This window comes from Pinus tabuliformis, chromosome Q (genome assembly GCF_031772625.1).
Source record: "Pinus tabuliformis cultivar Carrire ecotype Pingquan chromosome Q, CPIR1, whole genome shotgun sequence".
NCBI classification, from domain to species: domain Eukaryota; kingdom Viridiplantae; phylum Streptophyta; class Pinopsida; order Pinales; family Pinaceae; genus Pinus; species Pinus tabuliformis.
In genome coordinates, this window is record NC_142296.1 from 791,043,954 (window position 1) to 791,070,950 (window position 26,997).

General features: G+C 40.6%; 2 pseudogenes; both read right to left on the bottom strand.

The window, feature by feature from the left end:
- The window catches only part of LOC149221860 (ubiquitin-conjugating enzyme E2 22-like), a 51,022-nt pseudogene extending 34,360 nt beyond the window's left edge, over positions 1–16,662 (bottom strand).
- Positions 16,663–20,048: 3,386 nt separating this feature from the next.
- On the bottom strand, positions 20,049–20,444 carry LOC149221861 (sister chromatid cohesion protein PDS5 homolog C pseudogene; annotated as a pseudogene).
- Positions 20,445–26,997: the final 6,553 nt, after the last annotated feature.

Here is a 26,997-nt window from a genome sequence, read left to right on the forward strand (position 1 = left end):
TAGTAATCATGTTTACTTAGATCATCCAGAGTAGTCATTTGATCTTTTTGACTCATTAAACTTAAAATATCATTCGAGCACTTGTCCTTTCGATCTTGTTTCCAATTGAAAGTGATAGAGTCATCTTTGTTTCTTTCTTGACTCTTAAAAAATGAAAGAGCCCCAGTCTATTTATGCGTATTAATAATTGATTGCCCACCATCCGATAACATCCTATTAGTATTTTCTAGACCAAATCATGAGTTTCTCTTAAAGAATATTTTAAATCCTTGAAGTTTATTTGTCTCTTTTCTATTAACTAAGACAAGGTCATCGTGGCTGAACCATCTGGTTCACCTAGTTCCTCTTCCTCTACATCGTCTGAAAGGTTGCCTGAGGATCTATTTCCTGAGTTACCAGAGTCACTCGAGGACCAAGGTGTTGAACTCAGAATTGTTCTGAGCATTCAACCTTTGTCATCTCGTCCTCCACCTACTTTAGATACTGGGTCATCTACTGATCTTGGCCCAGAATCTCTAGACAATCTTGTCCAAAATCTTGAGAGTTCACCGACCACTGACGGTCAGCTTGGAATGGTTATCTATCCTCCAAATCCTCTACTTGACCCTGTTGTGATATCACTGTACCATCCTTACATTTTGTACGATCAACCGGGTGCTCCTTTGGAATTATCCCCTCATACTTCTTTGGCCATTCATCATCACTTGTTCCCATATATGGAACCTAAAGGCGATGCGGCAGTCACCTCTCCGAGGAGTCAGAAGTTTCTACTCCACACACACTTGAGGAGGAAGAACATCCTTTTCCTCCTAAAGGCTTCCCCTATACAGGGAGCATTCCCACCAGTGTGTTGCCTAACTATGTGTCTTTGGCACAGTTGGTTTCAGGTACACCTAGTGCCTCATCACATTACCATAACCCTATTTGGGCTTCAGGTGCCATGCCTACCTTAGGACCATTCATTGTGAAATTAACCTCCCAACACGCTGTTACCTCAGTCCCAGTGCAGCCCACCATTTCCAAACCTCTTGTATCATCAGTCCTAATCACCCATCTGGTTCAACTGGCAATCTCGAGGAATGTCTCTGTCAGTTCCTCCATCACTCTGGTTAGTGGCCAAGTTGTGCCACCACCTAGGGGGAAAAGCCTGAATGTTTCTATGGTGTCAGGCGCCACTAATGTGAGTGGCTCACAAGCTCAGATGCTTGGTATGAACCAACCTTCTTCTAGTGTTATTCACAGCCCTGCTGATCCTACTAGATCAGGCAATGTCTAGTACCAATAAGTTCAAAATCCCATTGGTCCGTCTAGGTCGAGCAATGTCTAGTATCAGCAGCCCTATGAGGCTCATGTCAAATACCAAACTCCTTACATTCCATATGGTTCTCAAAGAATAGTTAATCAACCTTACGCCCTTCATTCTAGGTAGTACATTTAGCCTGGCTCGTCCACTTTCCAGGGTGGCTATGGCTAGATTCAATTCAGAAATTTTCAGGTACTCTTCAAGTACCCTTGCAACAACAAGGACAACCTCTACAATAATAAGGGAAACCTTTGTTACTACAAGGGAAACCTTTGTTGCACCAAGGACTATCCAGGCAACCTCATTTTCTGTTGCCAGTGCTCCATCCGGTAGCACTAGCCCACTGGAAGCCTTCTTGCACAACATATTGGCATCCTCTAATGTGCCGATAGCCAAGCTGGTAGACATCGTACCAACTTGCGATGCGGGAGCTTGCAACTCCTATAGTCCAATCTAGATGGCCCCTAGGACGATGTGCTGCTGCTTTTAGAATTGCTGCAGGGTCTCCGCGGTGACAACTTTGACTATGTCACCGATGTCATATAAATTTCCCTCTATTAGTGTGATGGGGTCCAGCAAGGTCTTGATCACCTTGGACTTCTTTTCAGACCTCCCTTTTCTGGCTCTCTCGGGCACTTATTACGGACCGACATCTCCTGAGGGTCCATGCCATGCTGCTCTGTGTCCTCTTCTCCAGTTGCAGGTGAAGGAAACTGCACGCCTTTGTTAGAGCCCCACTCTATGCCTCCAATTTGTCTTCTTACCTCCTTTCCTATCTACTCTACCTTGGCCTTCTCAATGACCTCCTTCTTCCTCTTCTCAACTAGCTGTGCCATCTTAAACTTGGCCTTGTCCTTCTTCTTTTTGTGTGGCGGACATTGTTCAAACGACCACCAAGTCCATGGAGGTACGCCACTCCACTGACTATTTATCCAACACTAAATCAATGTCATCATATGTGGCTAGGTACATCAAGTTGTACCACTTTTGTGCAAGGTCCTTTTATGCCTTGATTGAGATCCGATGGAAATCAGCTTTGAATTCGGCATAGATCTGCAGGTTAGCATATACCCTGGGCAACAATCACGGCTTGCGATTGATAGCCATCTTGATATTCATTTCCATTAGGATCCAGAAGATTTTGTTGTCTCGAATGTGCTCCATGTCCTTGGTCACCTATAGCAAAGCATACTTCACTACTTCAAGAAGGTCTGGCACGACAGAGGAGAATTGGCTTTCTTCTGATAGGTCCCATGCTACGAGCACAATTAATAGGAAGAGCCACACGTAGTGAAATGTCTTGCTTTGCTCCTGTGCTTCGTGGAAGTTTTCCAGGAACTCGTCGTGAAGGTAGTCCAACCAGTTAAATTGGACTCCTTTCGCACACTGTTGTGCAAGCATGAAGACAGGTGTTGGCACCTCATCGGCGTGGCATTTCTGCATCACTTTTCCTACAGGGATCTACATTTCCACCTTCACAGTGAGGTCACAGATGCTGGAGATTATGTACCAGCGCAACTTCTTCACCAATTTTAACTTCTCTTTCATCGATTTTGCGAGCGCCAGCTCGCCGCCCTTTCCACCAAAGATCATAGCTGGATTTTCGCCTGTATATGGCAGGAGTGTGATACGATGAATCAACATATCAGTGATGGGTATCGACTCCTCCAGCCATAGACACCCATCATGCACCAAGCACAACAGCTTCTTAATGACTAAAACCGTCACATGGGTGCAGTTATAGTGTGGCACCCAGAGCAAGTTGAGTAATATTTCCTTCTCTACTCCTTTGAGCCACTTCTGCAGCTCTAGTGAAGTCATCCTCGTCTTTGTGTCTATGATGCGATATATCAACTGTTCAATCGCTAGGTGTGGGAACTTCTCATGGTCCGCCAAGTCCTAGTCTTCGAGCTTAAAAATCGGCACCCGTGCCAAATGTGGACCGTCAAAAGTGATCTCATCTAGTAGCAATGGTGTTTGCAGGGGAGTCTTACTTTCATCAATGTCCTTGGGGACCTTGGACTTAGGATTGCGCAGAGGGACATACTCCAGCAACCGTGTAATAGAGTCCGCACCCTAGGCTTCAACCTCCTCTATTTCCACTCCCACATCCTCGTCATTCATGGGGATGTCTTCAATATCCTCATCTTATGGCTCTAGGTTTATAGCCTTGCCTTTCTCCTAGGAAGTGAGCTTGGTTGGGTTTCGTCTTGGCAATGTGCGCACCGGGATGGTAGGCTGCTTTCCCTTCTTATCTTTCATGGTCTCCTTAGTTGGGGTTGGCTTCGATCTCGTTGTTCTCGAAGATTTAGGGACCTTTGCCAGTACTTCAGCTACTTCTCGGGTAGCTTCTTCAACCAGTTTCTCCATCTCTTGTGCCGGATCTTCTACCACTTGTTGTGTATTGATAACTTCTGGGGGTGATGACATAAGACTCTCTATTAGTACTCACGGGGTCTCAGGCAAGTAGTGCCGACACTTCCAGAGCACATACACCATAGCTATCACCTCGTGTTTAGTGGTAGAATAGTTCTTCTCTGCTTTGGATAATCTATGGCTTGCGAACACGAAAGGATTATCTAAGCCTTCTCCACCATCCTGTGTTAGTAATGCCCTTAGCGCTATACATGCACATTGACATGTACATGAAACTCTTTCTTCTAGTTCAGGAAGACTAGAATCGGTGTGGTAACCATCTTTTCTTTCAATATACCCAAGCTTTTCTTACAGTCATCATTCTAGTAGAACATGACATCCTTCTTCAATAATTTTTCCATCAGCGTGGTGATCTGGGCATGGCTTTTGATAAAAATTTTGTAATATCCCCTATGTCCTAGAGTAGCGCATAGCTATTTCACACTCCTCGGTGCTTCCAAGTTCAGTATCACTGCGATCTTCATGGGGTCTACCATCAGTCCTTGTATGCAAACCACATGCCTCAATAGGTTCCCAAAAGGAACGAAAAACAAACATTTCTTGAGATTGAGAATGATCTGGTATCTTTGATAGGTATCCAACATTAAGCGCAAGCTTGCTACATGGTGCTTAACCAGCCCAATTATAGTCCAGTCATCAAAATATACCTCCAGGAACTTATGAATAAATTCCTTGAATGCCGCAACAACCACGCGCGAAAAGATTGCAGGCACGTTCTTCAATCCAAATGGCATCACAGTGTATTGAAAACAACCCCACTCAGTCGAAAGGTTGTCTTGCTCCTATCCTTCGGCATGATTTTGATTTGGTGGTACCCAAAGAACCCATCAGTGAAGGAATATGCTTCCTCACCACCTACATTGTCCAACACTTCATGCATGAATGGAGTCAGGAAAGGATCATGCACAAAAGCGTCATTTAATTTTCTGAGATCCATGCATATCCTTATCTCATCCTTCTGCTTCTTCTCTTGCACCACCATTTGGCTTACCCAATCAGATTCTTCCATAGGCTTACTGATGCCTCCCATTAGCATTTTGTCTAACTATAAGCGAACCTTCTCCTTGTATTTCTGATTGAGGTGGTAAGGCCTCTGCTTAACTGGCTTCGTGTTGGGCTTTAATGTGATCTTCATCACTCCTAGGTCTTTGATTATTCCTTTCAGATCTGTAAACTTGGTAGGGAATAAAACCTGGTACTCGCGGAGCAATTCCATGGCCGTATCCATCGTCACACCATCCTAGTAGTCTCCAATCTTCGAAAATTTAGGTTCTGCCTCCATACCGATGTTGACTTGTTTTTTTTTCACCGGTGCAGTTATATTAGGATTCTCAATTTGCAGTCCTTGAACCTCGCAGTGGCCTTCTATTTCTAGAATTTTAATCTTTCATGGATCCTCGTCCTCTGCTTCATCAATTATGTTATAACATTCGAGCGTGTGACTCAGCTAAGTAGCCCATTCAGGCTTAATTAGCTCTAAAGGATCCTGCGGTATCCTAAAGATGGTTGCTTTCACCTCTTGGAGCGCTTCATCAATACTGTCAAACCCATCCTTAAAACTGAATGTCATCATGAATCCTTCACGCAGGATATCCCATTCATCTGTACCATGGTGGAGCTCTATTTCTATATACCAATTCATTGGGATAACATCTAGGGTATGACAGAACAGGTGCACCCACTCAAGTTGAGGATTTTCTCCATAAGCCTGAATCCATTTGGCCAGGTGTGCAGGCGGATCATTCTGCCCATCGTACTCATCTATCAGTCGCATCTTAGGCTTCCCAAATTGTGTTTTCATCATCCTCCTACATTCACACCAATCATCAAAGCTTCCCTTGTGCGTAACCCACCATCTTGCGAGCGTAGTGCACGGTGCCTAGTCCAAGGCCTGGAAGCGTTGTTTTTATGGTACCTCCCTTTCAAATGCATCCAAAAAGATATCTACCTCATTTAGACCATCATAAATAGGCAAATTTCTTACCTCTGACGACACACAACGTAGCGATCGGGTCATCATGTTGCAATTCAGTGTAGTTGTTTCATGTAACCGATTCTGCCAGCGTTCTATTTCTTCTTTGGAGTTCGAAGTGCAGGAACTTTCGCGATCCCACATAATCCTTCCATCTATGGTGGGATGCATCCAATCTTGGTATCACACTGTTATCTTATAGATACAATCTAGGTTGTCATCACTCTCATAATCACAGACAAGTTCAGTATAGTGCGATCCTTCAGTAGGATCAAGGGGTATTATTACGCGTAGCGATTTATTCTCAAAGATCATCTTTTGCTTCTTCATATTGATTACCCTGTTCATATCAGTAGCCCAATAAATTCCCAAGAGTGCAAGGTAGGGATTGTTGTCATCCACTATCTCTATTACTTCAAAATCCACCAGTGCGTTCACTCCCTCAATATCCACGGTCACCCCCTACAGTCGCCCCATGGGGATGATTTTTTGTTGATTCGCCATCCTTAGCTAAATCATAGACCATTGCAGTGCAGGTCTCCCCATTCATTCCCAAGTCTGCTTTGGTAGGACATTCGCATCTGAGCCTAGGTCCAAAATGACCTGATCCATTTCATACTCTCCTATTTGTGTGGTTAGTCTCATCTCTCGTCTTGTCCTTGTTTTATGCTTGCCTCTTTTGTACTACATGTGGCTCACTTGGCGTGGTTCTAGTGCATCTATTGATGAGTTCTTGTATTCCTTTCACAACCTTACTATCATGCAGTAAATTCATACAGGTTTCTAGGAAAGTTGTAAGCATAGAGGGGACCATCTCTGGCTTAGCCTCATCCTTGCTTCCTAAGGTTGAGGCCTCAGTGAAGCTCTTTTTAGATTCCATGAAGGATTCATGAGCGCACTCCAAATCAAACTCAACCTCTTTCATCGGGGCTTTGCAAACCCATGTACTGTCTTCTGGATGTTTCCCCTTGTCAACTCTTGGTGCGATTCCACTTCTGAATACTATATTTACGTTTGGATCTTCCTCACATGGCTCAGATCTCATCATCTGCAGGTTTTGAGTCAGCAGAGGTGGTAGCACCCCTTTGTCATGTATCCTAGCTATCAGCATAGGACAATCTTCCATTTCATGATCAAACAACGTGCAATACTTACATGACGGATGCATTGGATTAGTGAAATCATGGGCATAGTGTCTTGGTCCTCCGTAATTGTAGAAAATCAATTGTCCTCGACCTCTACCAGGTCCGCCTCTACCTTGACCTCATCTGTGCCCCTAAAATCTTGTTCGCGACATCCCTGCATTCTAGTCAAGGGGCCTCATTTCGGCTTGAACCCTGTAGGTGGGAGTTCTATTCATCATCAATTCATAGCTCCTGCAAGTATGCTCATCATGTCCTACCGACCTACAAAAGTTGCAAAACATTTGTTCCGGTGCTTGTACATACTTATGTAGCAAGTGACAGTTATCTATGGCATCTTTTCCGGCTACCTGACAGATAGTGCACCATAATGCAGGTCCCGTGCTAGGTCCTACTTGAGATTTTTGCCTTAAAGGCATCGGTTCTCCTCCTGAAATGTAATTTGCAAAGACTAGGAAATGGTCTTATGTCATGACCCTGAATTTTGCATTTCAGGCACCATACCTCCTCGCATACCTCTGGTCGAACCGTCCTATCCTACTTCAGAATTTGCATCTCAAGGCACAGATTCTTCAGCTGCACATGGATCTGCTAAACTCCTAGATTAGGATCTTGCATTGAAGCCTCATGTAGTCTCATGGAAATCTCCAAGGACTTTGCCTGAGTTGTTATCTTCTACTGCGACAGTGCACTCCTTAAGTGTGGTAGTAGCAAAGCCACAAACCATTCGTAATGTTGTCCATCTGTCAAATTCATGTTGGCTTCGCAGATTGTACATTTCAGCTTCTGATCTAGTTCCCAAGGCATCTCGCCGGGTTGCATCAAGATTTCTTTGAATCCCACAATCAACTGCGCCTCAAATTTAGGCCTACTAAATTCCCTATTTAGTGTTGCCTGGGTATCTGCTACTCCAACATTTGGGTTATCATTAGATTACTTAATATAATAGGTTAGCACGCAACCGTGCAGAGAACTAACCAGTGTCACCTTCTTTGTATGATCATCTGTAACACCTTGAGCTTCCCATACAGCCCTCACAATGAACCAAAATTAGTCCACGTCCTCATTTCCCAAGCCTTTGAACAAAGGCAAATTTACTGTATTTGCCATACTGAACCGTGGTGGAGGTGGAAGTGGTATGGGTGAAGTTGGAGGCGATGGTGGTGAAGTTAGAGGTGGTGTGCGTGGAGGTGGTATTCGCAGGAATCCTTGTCTTATTAACTGAATAGCACTTCACAGAGAGACCTTCACTATCCCTTCTTCATCTCTTCGTGAAGGTGAAATCAAGGGGCTATACTTCGGGCCCTATTTTCCTTCATTCTTGTAAGTTTTTCCGCTTAGCGTAGTCTTGAACATAAAGGTAGCTGCATAACCCATTTTTCACACAACATAATTTTAATCTAAGTATTCAAATATTTTACATACTTACCTCGTGGTCCTTTGAAAAACCATCACTCTGCCTCGCTATAGCTGACTGAGGTGTCGACCGCAAATTCAGTCACAAATCTTCCTATGATGCGATCGATCCAATGATCGAAAGCACGGGTGACTTATCCTCTGATGCTTCCAACCTTCGCACTAGCTCTGGGGTCCACACAATAGGACTGTCAATTTTCCACCTTTCTTGGCTATCTGCTAGCTTTGTGATCCACTGGTATAACTCAATAAGGAAAGAGCAGAAAAGTATTTCATGGATCTTTGTATATAGGTACCAGTACAACCATTGTTCCTTTGTTAGTCGCAGGTTTCTATTCTCCTATTCCGCGAATTAGTGGATCTTTCTATCCAACCAGTCTCTAATCTCCTTCTTAGTTGGATTCTAGTGATACGACATCACACATCTCTTATGTAGATTCTGGTCCTGGAAACAGAACCATTTGTTGGCTTGAGGGGGCCTGACCCAGGTTCAACATTATTTAGCCAAACAAATCCCTACACTACTAGCCCTTTCGGCATTAGCTTGTGGAGTGTGGATCGAAGTATCACCCAAAGCAGTATGGGGGGATGCTGGAACAAAGTTTTCGCACCCTGAGATGGTTGTGATGTCGTTTGATATCTTCTATCCATGCCTTCACGAAGGTGATCTCGCTCTAGGGCTTGTAAGACAAACCCTATGTTCTGGATTTCAATACCTTCGTGAAAGTACATGATCAAACTTCATGCATCTCTAACCTGTAGCTCCGGTACTTTCGTGTTGCTATAGCAGCGTGTCGTGCAGATTCCTCAATTATCCTAAGTGAATTGCTTATCTTGTCAAATAATTAAAGTTATCACTGCGTAAGCAGATATTCATGATTGTGTTCAATTATTCAATGTAATTTCATTAATTCGCTCATCATATAAGCATAATAAAGGAAATTCATAAACAAAATATCCAAACCCATCAACAGAACAAATACACAGAAATTACAAAATAACTCTTTTTATTAATATCTTCCAAGTATTATAGACTTTGTTCACCCTGTGCACATAGTTGCAGGGATTCATGCACTCAGCTGCAAACTTCTACCCTAGGCCTCTACGCACTCAGCTACAGAGCCTCTACCTATGCTACAACCCAAGACTTAGACTTCTTGCTCTAAATCTATGACTCTCTTCCTCCTGTTATGCTATTAACTACTTAGAGCTTAGCTCTTTTTATACAATCCCATGGTCCGCAGACCATGGGTAGATCTCTTACAACCGACTTTAATTTACAAAACTAAGGGTAGAATACCCTTTGTGACATATAATACCTTCGCGCTCTGCAACCACAAAATGGGGAGTCTTTACAATAATATTACAAAAACTTGACTAAAACATGGGATTTTAGCCCCAAAACTATCCTTGGGGGATCCCGCTTCCAACACTCTCTAAACATGAAAAAGATACCGAGTTACACCTTTGTCAGACTCGTTAAAATATTAAATGACATCAGATTCATCGTCATGATGAACATGATCTTCTCCTTCCTAGGGCTCGTTAAACTTACTAGGTCGGATTTGTCCGAAGGATGAACTTACAGTGAAATCATATGTTATCCCCTTCAAGCTTGTGATTAAAAAATAATTGGGGTACCTACCAAAAACGGTGGGGAGAAATTTGGAAATCTAATTGGTTGTGTCAGCAACTCACTCTTGAACATAACATTTTTTGCTTCGTGGGGTTGGGATATCCTCCTTTGTATCCTTGACCTTCTTAGGTTGGGCCGTTCATTTTTTCCTTCCATTTGATCTCTACCACATCATCATGATGACCGATCCTGTGGATCTAAAAGCTGCCAAACTTCCAGTCATGTCGCTGATATGTCCAAGAGTTGTCCTTCTACAGTTACATTTACCTCTGATACCCTGTATCATCTAAAGTCATTTTGCATCCTTTTGTCTCGCGTCGATGATGTGGGATACATTATGGCCCTCCTTCGACAGGGTCACTTCCTGTCGACGTCAACTCATTATCTGGGAAGTTGACCGAGAGACCCCCTTCCAATACCTTAGGGCTTGCATGCCCTAATGGCAAGTTCTTTGCACTTGACAACAAGCTCACGTTATTGGCTGTCGATCGAGTGATTTCACGGGTGTTCGACTTCAGTTCCTCTATTCAAATTATGTGGATTGTGTTGATCGTACCTTGAGTACCATTGTCATTATTGGTGGTTTCTCTCACGCTTGTTAACATTTTACATCATTGACTGGTAATCAGGCAACTTTCTAACATGTTCGACATCAACACATCTATTCACATGTTAGAATTTGTACCTTGATCGGGTCGTGTTGGAGCACAAGACCCTGGGCTCAGATCACAAAAGTCTAGGTTGCAAAGTGAGGTGACATGGTTATGTTGATATGCATGTATATTTCAGATGGATGGTTGCAACCATACCATGGGTTATCATCTATGATCCTTCTTATTTTTGGATGGCTGTGACCATACCTTGGTTTCATTACGATCCTCTTTGACGAATGGTTGCACCCATAATTGGATTCGTTTACATGATCATTCTCTATATGGCTACGTCCATGCCACGATTCATGTATCATTTGACAAAGTTTTCAGTTATGTATATGTATATGTACTTGCTTGCAGGTTTTCCAATGGAAAACTATGGTTCCTCGCACTGATTCATAAAGCATTTCATCCCTCACTCTAGTTCGGCCTTCACGCTTTAGGGGGCATCTGTTACACAGCATTTTGTCACTGTCCCTATACTCCCCATTCCTTGATCTTGCAAGACCTCTACAATGAACCCTACATACTTACTCTTCATGAAGAAACTCCCATTGTGTCCCTCTTCATGAGAAAAACAATTCCTTTTGCACCATTTCCCCAAAAACTTCTATTTTTCCCATTTTACAAGACTGACGCTAATGGCCTTTGTCCTCCTCGTGCTGATATGAAGGGATTAACATTGTCCCTAGTGCCAACTAGAGCAACTGAGATCTGTTCTAGATGTGCCAGTCCTCTTATGGAAAGTTTTTTAAATAAAGAGCTGAAGCTTCTAGCTCTAGAAGCTTCATAACGATAGTTTGGTAAATGGTTTGGTTGGATGGGGTCAAGGATGTCAGTTTGGGCTCCTTTCCCCTATAATTATGGAACTACCTCAAGAGATAAGACCTTCTCCCATGAGAAGAGGATCCATCTCCCATCCATTCATCCTATATAAACCTCCCTTTTTACCAAGGACAAGCTAGTGTTAATGTTGGTGTGCTAGTGCTAATTAAGTTTGGAGTAAACAACAAGCTATTCATAGTTGTAGCTCTGTAGTTGTGTGAGGGAGAAGTGTGAATTTGGTTTAGTGTGAAGCCTCAAGGGAAGAGACTTAAAACTATTATTGTTGAGGTCATCATGGAATGCTAGCAGAAGTGTGTGGGAACTTGGTTTTATCAGAGGAGAACGGCAACGTCAAGAAAATTGTTGTAATCTCTTCTCAATTCAATATATATGCAACTATCGTTTGATTTCCTACATGATTTTTAATCTTACATGTTCATGGCTTAATGTTTCTTGACTTGTTAAGTAGATTGAATTACAATTTGTCTATTATCATGGCTGTTTTTGCTATTGTTTACTTGTTTCAGGTGTTTGAAGAAGGAAGCGAGAGATAGCTGGAGTGAGCAGGCAAGGACATCATCAAACGGGATAAGCATACTAAGAGGTAGGCTCTCTTAATTGGTTCTAACCTAAAGAAATTTTCCATAGAATGTATTAGTTGTGGCTAGACCCATTATCAGGCTAGAGAAATTGTTTGTGTCAGCACTCATAATTTTACTTCACCACATATACTAAGGGAATATATTCAAACAATGATGAAAACAATGAAGAATGCAACAAACATTTCATTTTCCAAATGCAATGCCAAAAACTAAAAAATATTTTCACTTTTCCTAAGATGCACTTATATGAATTATGTTTTTCTTTTTTGTTTAAATGATTTAATGCAACTAATGCATCATTTAGTTTTCAATTATTGAAAAATGTGATTTATTTCCAATAATTAATTCCAAAAAATAACTTTTCATGTAAGTGATCCAAGGCAATTTTAACGAAAAGTCAATTTTTCGAAATGAAAACTAATTCAATGCAAAAGCGATTCCTTGAATCAATGCAAAAGATAAATCCATGTTTAATTAATATAACAATCAATAATTCTCAAGCACACAGGTAGTAAACAAAGATATCAATTGACTCAAAACTTGGAAAAACTCAATCAAAATCCGATTTTTACCACTTCAAGTAAGAGACAATCTTTTGCATTCCACAAAGAAATCAAAAGTATACAGACAAAGACTGATGTAGATAAAGTGGAGAAGAGACCTCAGAGACCAGGACACACTAGATTTTTTAGTAGATACCCTAAAATTTCTCACATTCAAGGACCAATGCTAATTTATATAGAAAAACCCATGCTAATAGGGTCATTAGCGCTACTTTTCATATAAAAACCTGTAATGGAAGCACTACGTTTCATAGCAAAACTCGCGCTGGTCTTCAACATGGATAAAAAATGGAAGAAAAGGTTTTCAACGCGATTGTCCAGGGAAAAACAGGTGCTTTCAATGGAGCTGTCACTAATAAAACATGCGTTGAGCGAGGTAATTTTAGGAAAAATAAGAAATACTTAGGAAGAAAATCTAGACTTGATAACCTACAGGGCCTAGACATGAAGTTGTAGACCTGGTAACTCTTGACAAACTTAAAATAAATCCAAATACAAGGTCTTTTGATAGTTGGACAAAATTAATGAGAAGGAAAAACAATGAAAGGAGGATGAAAAGGGTGTAAGCTTCCCTAGTCGAGTCGCCAATTGGTTAACCACGAAATCCCTTCTATAGATAGAAGCGATCGCTCTAGCCCAATGTGTGGGTCTAGTAACAACCATGAAAAAATAAGAAAACTTCCCTGACCTAAATCAAAATGACAAATGAGAGAGGGAGATGGCCTACCTATCTCCTTTGTGCTCAACCTTTGATGATGATCTCGATCCCTTAGCTCCCAGGCTCACTCCTTGCTATTCCTTTCATTCAAATACCTACAAGAGATATCAAAAGACAACAACAAGACAGATCGTAGCATATGAATTCGAATATAAGTTATACAATAGAACAAGGATATTGTACTAAGAAAACCATCATAGACAAGCTTATGGGAAGTAAAACATGCTTTCTATTAATGATTGAATCAAAGAGGGAAGCATACAACTAGTGCCTTGATGTTGAAGGCCTCCTTCAAGATGGTTCCAATTCCAAGACAAACTTAACAAGATCTCCTTTCCTCTCTCACCAAAATGGTAGCATCTAGGCACAATTAAGCAGAAGAATGGCAACCAACAATGACCAACCCATTGAGGAAAGTGAAGAACGGATTTATAGTGATGGAGAGGAGGTTAAAGATCCCCCAAAGGGGGAATAAGGTACTTATCCCAAAGGTAAGATCCCTAAAGGTAGGATCAAAGGCTCTAAATGGGAGGACTTGACCATATCTTCATCCAACAACTGCCAGCTCACCGTTCTCAATATTTTTTGAGAAAATGCCTGAAGAGGATCAACGTAGATTTTCCTATCAAAAGTCGCACTGTCAACACTAATCACTAGTTAGACATAAGGTTACCAGCACAGATTCACCTACTAAAAGTAGCATTCGTCTTGAAAATGAGGGGTTTTCACAAGTTTTTCCATAATTACTTCAAGACATTAGTTCTCCATCTCTTCAAGGATGTATTGAGCATATAATTCATGGTGAATCCATTTACATAACTTTTGTCGCTTTACAACATTTGTGACGACAATGGAATAAAGGAAAACACTTTAGGTACATATTTGGGAATGTGACAAAATACTATGTAAAAGATTCCCCCTAAAGCATGAAATCAGAACAGGAAGTGATGGTTGAAGTGCTTTATCAGTTAAGGCAAGGAACTTGGAAGATCACCATCAAGAGAAATGCAAATCAAACATGATACAACATATGACAACTCTAATATATACATATGTCTGATAATATATCTGAATAGGCATCAATATATAATAGATGAATCAACAATACAGATGTGGCAATCCATCTAAAAAGGATCATGTCTATGGGTCCACGACATGGATGCCACCATCCATATGAAAAGGATAATTTCTAAGGTGTAGAAATTCCCACTGTAGATCAACAGATTATGCAATATACTAAAGAAAAATACAAGATCTACTTCTACAACAAACTTTGTGGAAGCTTAATCGAATATGAGAAAGATCAATGAGAACGCATATAACTGAGAATAAGAAATCAATCACACATAACACAGAAGAAATAACCCAGGGAAAGCCTCAGCCTAAAACCCCAATCTTTGTATTATCATACAAGTGGAAATATGTTCAAGTTACAAAAAGAATCATCTCTCAAGCTATCCTACTCTCTCTGCAATCAAACAATACAGATCACAAACTAAATAGACACTATATATGTCCTCCTCAAGCCCTCGAAGCCTCCTATTTCCTTGCGTAGTTTTTCTTGGGGTCCAATGATGTCACATGTGTGAATTGGCCTCATCACACTCACAAAACCTGAAGAAGTAACTGCGCAATCCTCAAGGAAAGTGTTATCACCAAAATAGGACCCTGATAGGCTGCTGATCAGACTATCTCAGTGTAACTATTTCAAACCGACTTTAGGCTGAGGCTTAGCCTCCTCAACCTGAGAGGGCTCTCTCTTGATGGGTTAATGATTTTGATTAAAGATAAGATGGCTAACTCTTGTAGAACAACTGTGAAAAATATGAATGGTGGAAACACATTAAACAAAACTATCCATTTGGATTATGGAGTCAACAACACCTCAATATAACAATGAACTCAACCTTACATGGAAGTCAGGGCATTCAGCATTTAAACATTCAGAACATAAACTCATATGGGACCACACAGTTTATAAATGTATACAGGAAGTCAGAGCACATTTAGTGAATTCTGAGTGATTATACATCCATACCACTGTAAGAATTAAGAAAAAGACAACATCACATATTCTGAACATAAAAAATCCTTCATGAATCCTGAGAAGTAAAGTTCAGCATGTATATTACTGAAAATGAGTCTTACATAGGCCAAATACCAGCTTTTTTCATAAAATTTCCAACCTTGATTACATTGCTGTTTCAGCTATATATAGAGCTCTCCTTCTAACTGATCGAGATTCCTCCTTAAACATTAAGGGAACTCGAAAAATACTTCTAATGACACCTATTAACCCTTTAACTAACTAATAAATACAACTGACTACTAATTGACAGCTCTAAAATCCTAAAACAATTAGGATTCTAATTCTACATCATGCTGAATGTAGCATTTATTACAATCAGGATTTATTCCCTGACAAGTGGTCTCTTTTAGTTTGGCTGTGATGGATCTTCAAGGCTCCATGTTGGTCTTCAATGTCACATGTTTTCCATTTTCCTAAAACATAGGAAATTATCCCTGTTTTACGTGTCTTTGGTTTACTTCAAAATGTTCGAATCCAAAGAAGCATGTCCTTTATCCTTTAATTACCCAAAATATAGCAGACTTCCACGTCCTTGATGTGCTATCCACCATTTTCATGTACCTGTGTGATGACAAAACCTTTCAAAAAGATTTGCCGCTTTGTCAATCATGATTGATCAACTGAATTGTAACATGCAGCTACAGCAGTTTCGTAGCGCGCTACGAAACTGCTGTGTAATTTCAAAAGCACAGTCTTCTTCCCTGCCTCTAAAAATTCACTTCGCATAGTTGATGCTTTGGACAAGGTTATGGGAACAACCTGTAAATGAGTTATTAGCCTCAACTTTTCTGCACAGCGTTTAACATCATTTACGGCTAGTGCAAGGGCAGCTGGTGAAGCTTTTTGCTTGTCTCTTCTCAAGCTATTCAGTAAAATAGATAACAGTTGTTGTGATATGTCTTCACTCTCATTCAAACCAAACTCATAATTGTTTGCATTGAAGCAGATACGTTTTCAGTGTGATTCTCACTAGCACTGGCAAGGAAATGTTGAAACATGTCAAGGATGAGATTATCACACTGAAGGTTCAGCATGACAACGCATGCCCTGACTTTTGTGACAGTTTCTAAAATTGTTACCCTCCTTCCAAATGTGGGACTATTCATTTGATCTAGTCCCTGAAGGCTTCCAACAATCAACTGAAATATTTCCCTCATTAAATCATCATTATAGGGTGCTTCAGGTGCCGTTATTCTAGTGATTTCACTAATGCAAGTAACAACAATGAGCCTGACATCTTTGTCTTGGTGCCTTAGAAGCTCTGGCTTTAACAACGCACTTATGGATGGAATCACTGCGTCCTGCATTATCTCAGAAGGTTACTGTTCCACCATAGATAAATAGTCCTCCACTTTCTGAAATTCCTGAATTGTACTTGAAACATTTGGCAGAGGCAACTGAAGTGGTTGTTGACAAATATCATAAATAATCTCATGGTATTCCTTTTGGAAATCACTCTGAGAATCTCCTTCCGCTGACATCTCTGCTGTCAGATACTTCTTCCTTATATAGTTTAACACCTTTTTGAAACCATTCAGATTTTGAAGCTCAGACAGAGATTGCCATTGACAGTGCGTATATGAATGTCCTTTCCACTTAATCAAGAACTCCATTTCACTCAAATCTAGCTCCCCATACATTTTCATGTTCAAGACAACCAGCTCAGGCTGTTCTTTTTCTGCTGGTCTGCTTTAGTCCATTCCAGAGTCTTTGTCAACATCAGGCAATTCTCGGTGCCATTTGCTTTATGAACCATAGGACCTGCACCAAGAACCCATTGAGGAATAGACATGGCAAACACACCCTTGTTCTACATCCTGATTAAGAAATTGTCTTTGCGCATGATACGCATTATAACATCATGAGCTGAAAGATCTTTGACAACACAGAGTCGTTGAATACTTTGAAATTGAACGGTCTTTTCCAACACAGATGACCAGGAGATAGTTTGCATTTCCCAATCTGTAATTTTGAGGCTGTTCTTATAAAAATCGCGGATCTCAAGTGTGTCTTTCAGCTGGGTGAAAAATCTCAGAAAACAGAATATCCAGTACAATGAGAATATCCCTGAAAACTGAGCTCAAGATTGTTTACAAGGAATAATTTCAGACTGCTCCAAATTCGAAGAATAGAAGCAAAACCCATAAGAACATTTCCCCGATTGCTCTGATACTATTTTGAAAACCCTGATTGAACGACCAAAACTGCTAAGTAAAATACAACTGCAGACATGTGCCAGTACCAAGACACCTAACGACCTAATGATGAGGATAAGCGGTCGGATATGATAGACGAAGTGTATAGGCTGACAACTGTTGATGGGTTTTGATGGATATGACAGCTGTGAAAGAATGGCTATGGATTCGAACAAATCCCCAATTTCGTAGCGCAACCAGTGCAAAATATGAATTATGCGCTACGAAATCACCTCAAACATGTTGCGCTGCGAAACTGCTAAAAAGGATTTATGTGCTGGAAAACCACTTTAAAATGATTACAGGCGTTACGAAATCACCTAGACAATTTCGGCTTTGAAATGAGTTTGGACATATGATATCCATGTGAGATGTGAGACCAATGATAGACTAAAACAGAGAATTGACCCCTTTATACATACCAACAATACTCTTAACAAGACTCCTATTCAAACTATTTAGACTCTAAAACCAGATGAAAAGACTAGACCCAAAATTGACACCAACCCTTTGGCAAACAATCGAACTGATGTGAACAATTTAGAAATTTTTCTTGAGTGATAACAGTGGCTCCACTTGGGATAGTGTGCTCCTATAGTACACTAAGAACTCGTAGGTCCAGTGCTTTATTTTTTTTTATTTTTTTATGACAAACGGAAATTTTCTTGACAAACATCCCTTTCTAGCTTCTTGGGCCTTCACCTCGGGCTTAAGCTTGATGATCACTGTAGGAGAAAGAAATCTACATCACTAAAAAATGCTCAGTTGACCTTGAGCTTATTTGCATTTTCCTACCTACCTACCCTATCAATTCAAACTTCTTTCAGCTCAATCAATGTGAAATTTCCAATGTAGGCAATCATTTGTCTTATCTGATATTGGAGGCTCTTGACTGTATCGGAGTTCAGAGCCAATATGATATTGTGATGACCACTGCCACTGAAATTGCCTCTGATTTTCATAGAAAAACTGAAACACTGGAGAGTAAAACTCTTCCATATATTTGGCTATAGGATCCCAGAATACATGATCAGCTTGATGATTCTTGTAACTTTCTGGTTGTGAAAACTGATCTTCAACAACAGTGTACAGTTCCTCAATCGTGAAAGAGAAAGGAAGCAACACTCTCTCCTTGTGTTCTGCCATAGAAAGCTTCTGAAAATAATGATCATGATTATGAAAACTATATGCCTGAATTTGACCTTGTAAACCTTCAATGTCTTTCTCAATGGCTTTAGCAACTTCATCCAAAAATTTCATCTTATCCTTTGCCTTGCACTCAAATGATTTTAGATAAGAAGACAAGGACAAAGAAAAATTTTCAACTATTTCTTCATTAGTATGATGATCATTCCACTGTTTGAAACCTTGAATTGAAGGAGAGTTTGCCACCGCATCTGATCTATCCATCCATTCCTCCAAAAACATAAGCCAAAAGTCTTCAAATGACTTAATGGATTTGGTAGGAAAGCTTTCAATCCATTGTTTACATTTCCCTTGAAATGAATCATAGAACAACATAATGCAAACATCCTCATGTTTAACTCTAAGAAGCTCTGTAAAATCACAAAAATCTGATATATGCTTCAAAGTTAAACTCAAATCTTCTCCATTGAATTTTGGACCATTCCTTAGAAAATATGCATCCTTGGGAAAATGATTTGGGAAACCATGAATTCCTGAAAAATTTATGCATGCATACCTTGAAATAAGAATGGTAGCATCTGGGTCCTTCATAACTCCAGTGGAATCACCATGAATCTATGAATTTCGAATTCTTCAACAATGGAGTCGCCAAGGTAGATTTGCAGCCTCAAAAAGATTTCTGAGCTCCTGCTACCTTCAGAAGTTCAGTCTCTTGATTTCGGGAATGAATAATCTTCAGACTCCTGGCAGACGCACCAAAATGTTATTCCCTGACAAGTGGTCTCTTTTAGTTTGGCTGTGATGGATCTTCAAGGCTCCATGTTGGTCTTCAATGTCACACATTTTCCATTGTCCTGAAACATAGGAAATTATCCCTGTTTTACTGGTCTTTGGTTTACTTCAAAATGTTCGAATCCAAAGAAGCATGTCCTTTATCCTTTAATTACCCAAAATAGAGCAGACTGCCACGTCCTTGATGTGCTGTCCACCGTTTTCATGTACCTGTGTGATGACAAAACCTTTCAAAAAGATTTGCCGCTTTGTCAATCATGATTGATCAACTGAATTGTAACATGCAGCTACAGCAGTTTCGTAGCGCGCTACGAAACTGCTGTGTAATTTCAAAAGCACAGTCTTCTTCCCTGCCTCTAAAAATGCACTTCGCATAGTTGATGCTTTGGACAAGGTTATGGGAACAACCTGTAAATGAGCTATTAGCCTCAACTTTTCTGCACAGCGTTTAACAACATTTACAGCTAGTGCAAGGGCAGCTGGTGAAGCTTTTTGCTTGTCTCTTCTCAAGCTATTCAGTAAAATAGATAACAGTTGTTGTGATATGTCTTCACTCTCATTCAAACCAAACTCATAATTGTTTGCATTGAAGCAGATACGTTTTCAGTGTGATTCTCACTAGCACTGGCAAGGAAATGTTGAAACATGTCAAGGATGAGATTATCACACTGAAGGTTCAGCATGACAACGCATGCCCTGACTTTTGCGACAGTTTCTAAAATTATTACCCTCCTTCCAAATGTGGGACTATTCATTTGATCTAGTCCCTGAAGGCTTCCAACAATCAACTGAAATATTTCCCTCATTAAATCATCATTATATGGTGCTTCAGGTGCCGTTATTCTAGTGATTTCACTAATGCAAGTAACAACAATGAGCCTGACATCTTTGTCTTGGTGCCTTAGAAGCTCTGGCTTTACCAACGCACTTATGGATGGAATCACTGCATCCTGCATTATCTCAGAAGGTTACTGTTCCACCATAGATAAATAGTCCTCCACTTTCTGAAATTCCTGAATTGTACTTGAAACATTTGGCAGAGGCAACTGAAGTGGTTGTTGACAAATATCATAAATAATCTCATGGTATTCCTTTTGGAAATCACTCTGAGAATCTCCTTCCGCTGACATCTCTGCTGTCAGATACTTCTTCCTTATATAGTTTAACACCTTTTTGAAACCATTCAGATTTTGAAGCTCAGACAGAGATTGCCATTGACAGTGCGTATATGACTGTCCTTTCCACTTAATCAAGAACTCCATTTCACTCCAATCTAGCTCCCCATCCATTTTCATGTTCAAGACAACCAACTCAGGCTGTTCTTTTTCTGCTAGTATGCTTTAGTCCATTCCAGAGTCTTTGTCAACATCAGGCAATTCTCGGTGCCATTTGCTTTATGAACCATAGGACCTGCACCAAGAACCCACCGAGGAATAGACATGGCAAACACACCCTTGTTCTACATCCTGATTAAGAAATTGTCTTTGCGCATGATACGCATTATAACATCATGAGCTGAAATATCTTTGACAACATAGAGTCGTTGAATACTTTGAAATTGAACGGTCTTTTCCAACACAGATGACCAGGAGATAGTTTGCATTTCCCAATCTGTAATTTTGAGGCTGTTCTTATAAAAATCGCGGATCTCAAGTGTGTCTTTCAGCTGGGTGAAAAATCTCAGAAAACAGAATATCCAGTACAATGAGAATATCCCTGAAAACTGAGCTCAAGATTGTTTACAAGGAATAATTTCAGACTGCTCCAAATTCGAAGAATAGAAGCAAAACCCATAAGAACATTTCCCCGATTGCTCTGATAGTATTTTGAAAACCCTGATTGAACGACCAAAACCGCTAAGTAAAATAAAACTGCAGACATGTGCCAGTACCAAGACACCTAACGACCTAATGATGAGGATAAGCAGTCGGATATGATAGACGAAGTGTATAGGCTAACAACTGTTGATGGATTTTGATGGATATGATAGCTGTGAAAGAATGGCTATGGATTCGAACAAATCCCCAATTTCGTAGCGCAACGAGTGCAAAATATGAATTATGCGCTACGAAATCACCTCAAACATGTTGCGCTGCGAAACTGCTAAAAAGGATTTATGTGCTGGAAAACCACTTTAAAATGATTACAGGCGTTACGAAATCACCTAGACAATTTCGGCTTTGAAATGAGTTTGGACATATGATATCCATGTGAGATGTGAGACCAATGATAGACTAAAACAGAGAATTGACCCCTTTATACATACCAACAAGACTCTTAACAAGACTCCTATTCAAACTATTTAGACTCTAAAACCAGATGAAAAGACTAGACCCAAAATTGACACCAACCCTTTGGCAAACAATCGAACTGATGTGAACAATTTAGAAATTTTTCTTGAGTGATAACAGAAATAATTCCTTCTACATGCAAGAGATATTCACAATGGAATATTATAGCAACTGATAGTACACTGCCCCTCCATCTGATCTCAACTAGGTCTCTGTCTGAACTGACATGCATGAGTTATTTATGAGAGAATATTTAGTTATCTGAAGTGCAAGAGTTACATGCATGCAAGCATTAACTAACTGAACTCAAAATTTATTCAATAAACTGTTTGAATTAATCTAACTAGACTTGACTTAGTTAACTGAGCCAACTAATTACAACTCATCCTTATCTCTTTAACTGATGGATAAATTCCTCAATCAATGGGATAACTGTTGCATGTCCTCACATAAACTTCACGTTTGATTTTCTACAACTAAGTAACTAAAGATGAATTAATTAATTATTTTTCAAACAGCTGCTAAGATCAAATTCGAATTTTTACTTCTCTATTTTAGTTCAGGGACTAACTAAAATAGGAAGGTATCCCGAAATGCTATTTATAGAAGTACTAAATTTAGCATTTCTTGTTGCTATTTTCAACACTCACTCTCAAAAAGAAAGGGATTATCAGTAATGTCTTGCGGAACTCGAACTTGCATTTTGACAATGCCTTAGTCAAAATATTTGCATCCTATTCCTCGGTCGAAACATACAACAACAACATTATCCTCTTGTCCACACAGTCTCGAAGATGGTGATACCAGATATCAATGTGCTTGGACCTGTCATGAAAAACTGGATTCTCAGAGAGTTTGATACAACTTTGATTATCGTAGTAGATCACGGTTGGATCCATCCTTTGACCAAACAATCCCACTAGAATCTTTCGCATCCAATTGGCCTCACATGCAGCCTGACTAGCAGCTATGTATTCAGCCTCTGCTAAGCTAAGTGCAACTGACCTCTATTTCCTGCTGTACCAGGAAACTGCAGTTGAACCAAGGTTAAAGATTCCTCCAAAAGTGCTCTTCCAGTCTAATGGACTCCTTGCTCAATCCATCTGTGAAGCCCTAAAGCTTCACTCCCTCTGTCCATCTGTACCACAATCCAAACTGATATGTGCCTCTGAGGTATCTCAACACATGCTTCGCTGCCTTCCAAAATAGCTTGGTAGGCTGAACCATAGCTTGACTCAATTGGTTCACTGCAAAGCATAATTTGGGTCGTGTGTTCACTAGATACATAAGTGAACCCACCAACTGCTGATAAACAATAGCAGATATTACCTCACCTGAAGTAGCATCCTCCTTCCTCCAGTTCCCAACTAGAGGAGTCTGCATGGGCTTGCACTTCTCCATGTGAAAGTGCCTGAGTATCTCATTAGTGTACTTTCCTTGAGACACAAATACTTCACCATCTTTCTGCCCCACCTCCATGCCTAAAAAGTAGTGCATAAGACCCATTTCTTTCATTTCAAACTCTCTTACGAGGTCCTCCTTGCAAGACTATATCAGCTGATCATCACCTGTCAAAATTAGATCATCGACATAAAGAACAATGATCAATGGTTTACCTTCTACCATGATGTGGTAAAGGTTTGCATCTGCTTCACTCTAGGTGAAGCCTAATTCGGTGAAATAGCTGTCGATCCTGGTGTATCAAGCACAAGGTGCTTACTTTAGCCCATACAAAGCCCTCTTTAGTTGGCAAACATGTGACTCATGATCGAAGGTCTTGAAACCCTCTAGCTGCTCAATGCACACCTCCTCCTCAATCTTCCTGTTGAGGAATTTTGTCTTCATGTCCATCTGGTGGATCTTCCACCCCATCTGAGCTAATAGTACCAACATCGATCTAATCAATGAATACCTTGCTACAGGAGAAAAAATCTCATCGTAGTCGATCCCCTCGACTTGTGAGAAACCTTGGGCAACAAACCTTGCCTTATGTTTCTCAACACTACCATCCGCTGCCTGCTTTACTTTGTAAAGCCTACTAGAAATCACCACTAACTTGCCCTAAGGTTTTGGGACAACATCCCACACACATTTAGAAATGATAGAGTCGTACTCCTCTACCATTGCATCAACCTAGACTGGTTGCTGCACTACCTCCTCGAATGAAGAGGGTTCAGTATCTACACACTCCTTAACCAGGGCCATGTACCTAGTGTATCACTCAGGTGACCTCCTCTGTCTGCGTTGAGAATATGGTTGTCCCACATTCTCCCACGCATCCAGCATCAACCTGTCAGCTTTTCTTGAGAGTTTCCACCCATCTCTGGAAGTCTCAGCATGAGTGGATGACTCCACTCCTAGATCCTCTGCATGCAGCTGCTCCGGATTAATTCAAGGCTCCTCCTCCTTAGGAACTGAAATTTCCTTCTCTACATGCAACTTGAGCTCCCTCTCAAGTGATAAGCGCATGGATTTCTACTCGTTGAACTTCAGATCCCTACGTACCACTGTCCTCTGAGTGGTAGTTAGCACACCTGATAGTTGTGGGGTGTATCCATGTACCCCACAAGTATTCCCAACTCAGTTGTTGGGTCTAGCTTCTTCCTGGCATCCTTGGTCACATGACAGTAAACTGATGATAAAAATATTTGGAAGTGACTTACATCAGGTTGCTTCCCGGAAAAAGCCTCCATAGGTGTCTTCATTCCCAGTATACAGTGCGGGCTTATGTTCTGCAAGTATGCTGTTGTATTGCATGCCTCAGCCCACAAATGCAATGGTAGGCTTTGGTCATGCAACATCACTCAAGCTGCTCCCACAATTGATCTGTTCTTCCTTTCAGCCACCCCATTTTGCTATGGGTTATGGGGTGCCGTCAATTCCCATTTAATTCCTTCTGCAGTGCAGAAGTCTTTAAACTGTTGGGAGACATACTCTCCACCATTGTCACTATGCAAGGCTTTTATTTGCTTTCCAGATTCTTTCTCCGCTAAGGCTTTAAACTCACAAAACCTCAAGAAGGTCTGATCCTTCTTTTTCATAAAGTAGATCCAACATCTACGAGAAAAATCATCAATAAAAATAACATAGTACCTTTGTTTAGTGGTGGAGGCTGTAAAGAATGGTCGAGAAACATCTGAGTGAAATTGCTCCAGGATTGCTCCAGCTCTATTGTCTCGATCTAGAAAGGAAGATTTCACATACTTACCCAAGGTACAATGTTTGCATGTATTCGTCTGCTCAAGTTTTCCCTTGGGTAACCCGGTAGAAATCTGTTGCATGATCTTGAAGGCTCCATGGTGCAAGTGGCTCAGTCTTCTATGTCATAGCTCACCAACATCTTGGCTCTGCACCATCTCAGCTTTGGAACTCAATGTAGCATAGTCGTCTACCTCTAGCTTGTAGAGATTCTTTACTCCAATCCCAATTCACTTTGTTTGTCCAGTACCGATATGCCTCAAGAATAACTTTCCTTTACTAAAGACTACATCATAGCCTTTATCTTCTAGCATAGTGACAGAAACAATATTCTCCTTCAGACCTGGTACATACTTTACATTATTCAGGGTGAGGGGAGCTCCATGATCACTCTGAAACATAACCATACCTTCACCTAAAACATGATACTTTCCATCATCGCCCATCTCGATTTGCATCTGGAGATCCTTCTCCTCCAAGGTACTGAAAAGATTATTGTCACCTAACATGTGAAATGAAGCTCCACTGTCCAAGTACCACACGCATCCCACCATGGATGAAACCATGCATGCGATAAGCGAGAAATCCAACCCAAACTGTGAGGCCAGTGCCTCACCATCAGATCCCTTCGAGGAACCCTTCTTGGATTTCTTCTGTGGATAATTCGTAGCATAATGGCCCACTTCATGACAATGAAAGCATCACACTTTCGATTTGTCAAACTTCTTCCCACCACGGTAAGAATTGGATTTGGGATGGGATGCCTTCCCTTTCCCTTTCCTCACCTTACTCGCTAAGGCTATATTTTTCTCATCATCTTGCTTCAATGAGGATCCATCTCTAGTGCTTCTTCTTAGTTCCTCATGCATCAAATCTGACCAAAGTCGTTCCCAATCTGGCAGTTTTTCTCTTCCATTAACTGAGCCTTGGTAGCTATGCCAGCTCTTAGGAAGATCGAGGAGTGCAAGACTCACCATGTCATCATCAACAGTCATGATCCCTACACTTCCAAGCTCATTCCTACAAGTGGTGAGCGTGTTTAGATATGTAGATACCGTATCGCCATTTTCACACTTGATTTTCCGAAGCTTGTCTTTCAATGCTAGCTTCCTCTGATCACTGTTATTCTGATATAGATCTTTCAATGTTTTCCACATCGAAAATGGTGTCTCCTTCCCATGGAGACTCGAGACTATGTGGTCTCAAACTCCCTCTAGAAGGATTCTCCTTGCTCTAGCCACACATTTCTTCCATTCCACCAATTGAGTATCATTAGTCAGCTTGGGGACATCTTGAACAGTGAAGTCCTTTAGACCATTATCCTCTAATACTACTTCCATGCGATCCTTCCAGGCTATATAATTCGAGCTGCCATTAAGGGCATACTCGAGTCTTAAACCACTGAATTCCATTGGTGAAATTGAGATGTGATAAGAACTCAATTTCTATATTCAAGAACCTCAAACTTCAAACTTCTCCCTTCTTGTATATTGTTCTTCACTTTGATCACCTTTTCTCTGATACCATGTAGAAATTCCACTGTAGATCAACAGATTATGCAATATACTAAAGAAAAATACAAGATCTACTTCTACAACAAACTTTGTAGAAGCTTAATCGAATATGAGCAAGATCAATGAGAACACATATAACTGAGAATGAGAAATCAATCCTAAATAACACAAAAGACATAACCCAGGGAAAGCCTCAACCTAAAACCCCAATCTTTGTATTATCATACAAGTGGAAATATGTTCAAGTTATGAAAAGAATCAGCTCTCAAGCTATCCTGTTCTCTCTGCAATCAAATAATACAACTCACAGACTGAATAGACGATGTATATGTCCTCCTCAAGCCCTCCAAGCCTTATATTTCCTTGCATAGTTTTTCTTGGGGTCCAATGATGTCACATGTGTGAATTGGCTTCATCACACTCACAAAACCTGAAGAAGTAACTGCACAATCCTCAAGGAAAGAATTCCTTCTGCATGCAAGAGATATTCACAATGGAATATTCTA